The 5,414-nt window shown below is 37.1% G+C and overlaps 1 pseudogene; it reads left to right on the top strand.

The window, feature by feature from the left end:
• Positions 1-3,807: 3,807 nt before the first annotated feature.
• Positions 3,808-4,438, top strand: LOC127690678 (60S ribosomal protein L13a-like; annotated as a pseudogene).
• Positions 4,439-5,414: the final 976 nt, after the last annotated feature.

Genomic DNA, 5,414 nt, shown 5'->3' with positions numbered 1-5,414 from the left:
GCATGGACCTAGATGGAGATTTTGCAAAGACAGCTAATGTTGAAAATTGTTATAAAGGATGGCAGAAGAGGTTTCCTAGGGAAATACATTATCTTGCAATCATAAGATCATTGCACATCAGCAATTGTATATCATTGGAGCATACTATGTACTGTGTATTACCTTCACAAACATGATTCTTATCTTTTTAATTTAACTTTAGTTTTTTAATTTATTTTTCTCTCACACAATACATTGAATATCAACCTCTCAGGAATATCAACCAAACCAAGCATAACAAAACACAATAAGAAAAGGCGCAAATCCTCATATCAGGGGCTGGCTAGACAACCCAGTAGGAAGGAAAACGTCCCAAGAGCATGCAACGTGATTATTCTTAATGAAATAAATGGTTCACTTAAATGTCTCCATTTTACTCAATCTGGAACCACCTGTGATATCCTAGTTGTCTTATGTGGGGGAATATATAAGGTCAAGTCTTGCAGTGCAAAGAGCACCAGGAGCCTAGGTTAAAGGATTCTAGATGGCAAAGATGAATCTTAGAAGCTTAAGCCAACTCCTAAAAGAAATATTGGTTTCCTTTTGAAGACAGCTACCTGCTTATATCAGAAATGTAAAAAACCTAAAGCACTAGCTCCTTCTACTTAGAAAGGGTTTGTTTATATTCCATGGAACAAATTCAGTGCCCCATCTCTGAATCTCTCTCCCTCTATCTTTTCCTCTCTCTCTCCCTTCCACCTCCCACATTTTCTCCTTCCCTTCTTGATCTAACTTCTGTCTGGAGGAAATGAAATAAAGCACTGTGAATACTGTGAAACTCCTAATCATAGGCCTTTGGAGTTCTACTGTGATACAGTGATATCTGCCCACTCCTTTGGTGACAGATGACCAGGAATGATCACACACAAGATGTTGCACAAACAATTGTTTTTTACCTAATCCAGAAACCTCACATCACGCATGTGTTAGAACCTTCAGGCTCTTTTAAATGTAAGATTCTAAAACTCCTGAGGGCCAAGATCTGAGGTACATCCTTTAGACTTAGAAATTTACATTACATGTCAAAAGTATTTCAAGATCAAGTACAGTGTAGACATTTTGGTGAACACTTGCTTCATTAAGAAGAATCACACACATGAAGGTATAAGGTCCGCTATAAGAGACATGCATAGATGAGGCAGATTAAACAACCACCATTTTGTCTCCAATTTCTGGAGCCTAAGAAGTCCAAGATCAAAGCAGATCCAATTCCATTTTCACATGGCCGCTGCTCACTGTGGACTCACCTAAGAAAAGCAGAGTCTGACTCACCCCATTGCAAGATCTTAATTTCCGTTCAGGAAGGTTTCATCATCACAACCTAACTATTCAGATTTCAAAGTAGGGGAGGGGGTGTCAATTGGACAAAAATATAAGTCTGCAACGTGGACTGAGTACTTCCCTATCAAGTACCACAGCCTTGCTAATTTCCCTTCCAGACTAAAGACTGTCTTTCAGGGCATGAGGAAAACTTTGGGAAGATTTTATTAGATCCAATTTTTTAACTCGTCTTTGCTATTAAGAACCAGAAATTTTAGCACAAACTACTGTTTTGTTTGGTAGTAGGATACAGGTGTTAGGGTTGAGTCTTGTTTATTCAGGCCATGTGACAGTGTATAAGGTCCTGTATTCCTGTTGCATTTAAATTGTCAGGTTCCATCCTGAAATTCAGAGAACAGTGTGCTCCTACCTTTGAACAAAGCAACAGAAACATCACTACCAAAATGCTTCAGAGAAAATCATCTTGCAAAGTTCTCCTCCCCAGTGAGAAAGAGTGGAATGATTATAGCATGTTTCCTTAATTCTGAAGTAGTGTTTCCTTTGTATTGTTCCCTTTGACTTCATCCATAATCGTATGTGTTTATTTTCTATTTCTTCAATTTTCATGAAAAATGCTATGGGTATCTTTGCCTTTGTAACTTTTTGCCTTTTTTTGTTTTAGCAGATTTCTAGTAAGAAAAAATAAAAGAGAGAATGATCAGCATGGCTGTGGAAATAAATTTATTCAAAACTAAGTGTGCCCTTATATTTTCCAAGAGATTTATTATTAATTGTAGATGTAGCCAAGGTGAACTTCTCAGGGATTATGCTCAAATGTAATCACTTATAAATTATTCATAGCAATTGTATTTTGAAGCTTTTACTTATAGAATCTTAGTTTGATATAGCTTGGATCATCCAAGTCAACAATATGCCAGAATTTTACAATAGTTTTAAAGATGGAGGTGCAACCAAAAAGATTTCTTATCTTCTACAACCAATCTAACTCTAATTGGTGAAAAAAATCCCTGACATTGAATCAAAATCTGCTTCCTTATCAGTTCCATCTATTGATTCCAAGTCTGTAATATACATCATAAAGCCTTAGAGATTTTTTTCCTGCAAGATAGCTTTTCACATAACTGAAGGTCATTGCCATGTATATTTTAATCTCCTCTTTAGTAGGTCATTGGTTTTAACATACAAATCAATGTTCTCTGTGTTATTCTGATTAAAGCTATCTGTCCTTTGGGCTTGTTCTCAATGTTCCAGCCTTTGTTCAAAATCAAGCTGTGCCCACATCTCTTGTGTTTTGTCCCTTAGCTATTTTAGACACATTGTCTTACACCTACATGCTAAGAAAATTTAAATGTGAACTGTTGGCTCCAAAACTATTGAAATTAGAAAGGTTTACCAAGTAGCATCAAACATATCACTATGAAAGATTAATTATTAAATTTAATATTTACTTAAACATCCTAACAGATCTTTTTTAAATCTGTAGGTTAATTTTATTGTAAAATCTCAGTTAAGTTCCAATGGCTGAAGAGAAATGACTTCTGGCCATAATTTAAATGACATATTAAAACTGACTCCAAAAGCAAAAGCCATAAATAATGGACAAAGGCAATCTGTATTTATATCAGTTATTTACATTTTGAACAAAAGTTAAAGGCATCAATACATGATAAAAGCCTATAAATGTTTTAAAAATGGCCCCTAAGCTACAAAGTAAAATTCTCATTGGAATTATCCTGGGGTTACAGGATAAAGGTGGATGTTCTGACGCCCACATCAACCTTCCTAACCTGGTAGTCTAACATATCAGAAGTTGCAATTGGCAAATTTTTCCCAATTACTATTTATTATTTTTTTTACTTCTAACTTGTAACCTAATTCTTTGTCCAGCACGTTGACATTTGAGTCATTGTCTTGTTCCTAATCACTCATTGCTCCTGTTAACTATGACACTCAAGTACAGATCACAGTCAACAAAGCAACATCCCTACAAACTTTGTTAAAAATTAAAATCTCCAGAAAATAAGTTTACCCAAATAAAGCCCTCCCTATAATTCTCAATAAATAATCAAAGAACCAGACATTTTAACTTTTTCTTTCTCACTTCCAGCTTGAATTCTCTGAAACATATATTGGAACACTGCTGTCTTGACTGCAGAAGGCAGAGAAATATATAGGGGAGAGGGAAGCAGCCTATAAATGTATCCCTAGAGTTAAGGCATTCTGTATATAAGACCCTCGGATGAGGAAAGTGTGATCCCTTGGTCAACTTGAACAAATGGAAAATGGAAGTGTCTTTTTAAAGATCAAATCAAGATGCACTGATATTTTTCTCTATTGGTAGATTTTAGTCAGTCATTTTCTTTAAAATGTTTTCAGTACCAACTGTGCTTTAAATGGTCTTCAAAAGCAATACAGTCTCTTTAAATACTACTGAGATATGACTAGAGGTCAAAACTTAGAGATTCCAATAAATATTAATAATTATACATGCTAAAAATTTATCGCCATAGCTTTTCCCAAGCAGCTGTCAAAGGTGGCAGAGGGGAGGGGCAGGTTCTACAGCTGGATGGCCGAGGCCATCTTCTGGGCTGCCTGGTGGCTATCATTGCCAAGCAGGCACTTCTGGGCAGGAAGGTGGTGGTTGTACACTGTGAGGCCATCAACATTTCTAGAAATTTCTACAGAAACAAGTTAAAGTATCTGTCCTTTCTCTGAAAGCAGATGAACACCAAGCCCTCTAGAAGTTCTTATCCCTTCCAAGCCCCCAGCCAATTTTTTGGTGCACTGTGCTGTGCTGCTCCACAAGGCCAAGATAGGCCAGGCTTCCCTGGAAGGCCTCAAGGTACTGTATGAGATCCTCCACTCTATAACAAGTTTGCTTACTTGGGGCTCAAGAGGTAGGTTGGAAGTACCAGGCAATGATAGCCAATCTGGAGAAGAAACAGAAGGAAAAGGTCGAGATCCACTCGTGAAAGAAGAAGCAGCTTTGAGGCTATGGAAAGGGGTGAAAAAGAAAGTAGAGAAAAAAATCAAAAAGTTCGCAGAGGTCCTCAAGGAAAAAAAAACTTTTAGAATATTCAGCATATCTGCATTTTGTACCATGCCCTACAGGAGATGAAATTCTAGACATAGTTGATGCTCATCTGATAAAAGTATTTGAAAAGATAAAACATTTGTCATTGTAAAACTGCTCATAAAAATAAAAATAGCAATTGCATCGTTACAACTTCTGTGAAAACAAGTGTGTTCATTTAATGCCTTCATACAAGAAGAAAGAGAAGGGGAGGAGGAGAAGGAGGAGAAGGAGGAGAAAAATCTTAGGGATGATTTTTAATACTAGATTTTCCAGCCTATCTGTCCTTTTCTAAAAATGAACTGAGCAGAGAACTTAGAGACAACTTTGGCAACAGAAATTGACATCATCTCGGACTCTTCAGAAAGAAACACAAAAATAAACACTGGCCACATGCCTGGCCATATAAAGATTGGACCCAGTTCTGTATAATGATGGAATGTTCACGACGCTCAAGCTATTCTGCTATAGATTAGCAAATCTTAGAAGAGATATTTATATTGATGTTTTTATAACCATAAACTCACAGAAAAGAGAAAGAAGCCAAATGTAACAGCATTTTGGAAACTGGGAGCCTTTGAGCAAGTGACAACTTGCATGTCAAAGAAGGAAGAACCAAGCTCTACTTGGCCATGGGTAAAATGGAGAACCGTCTGAATAGTGCAGATGTTCAAAGCCAAGGAACCAGAGTAGGACCTGCCTTGATGAGGGGTGATGGCGAGGAGCTTTATTTAAAGGCACATAAAGAATATTACCTTACATCATAGACTCACATCATACTGGAGGTTGATTCTCCATAGAGAAGAAGGTATAGAAGTGAGGCTACCTCACTACAAAGCTGAGAACGTCCTGGTAGGTCTGATGATTGGCTGCTATGCTGGAAGCTTTTATCAACTTGACACAAACTAGAGTCACTGGGAAGGACCTCAACTGAAAGCCTGCATTTATCAGATTGGCCTATGAGCATATCTGTAAAATATTCTCTTGATTGTTAATTGATTTAAAAGGGCCTCATCCACTA

The sequence above is a fragment of the Apodemus sylvaticus genome, chromosome 8, assembly GCF_947179515.1.
Source record: "Apodemus sylvaticus chromosome 8, mApoSyl1.1, whole genome shotgun sequence".
Classification (NCBI taxonomy): domain Eukaryota; kingdom Metazoa; phylum Chordata; class Mammalia; order Rodentia; family Muridae; genus Apodemus; species Apodemus sylvaticus.
Note: the sequence above shows the minus strand (reverse complement) of the source record. Positions and strands in the feature narration are given on the sequence as shown.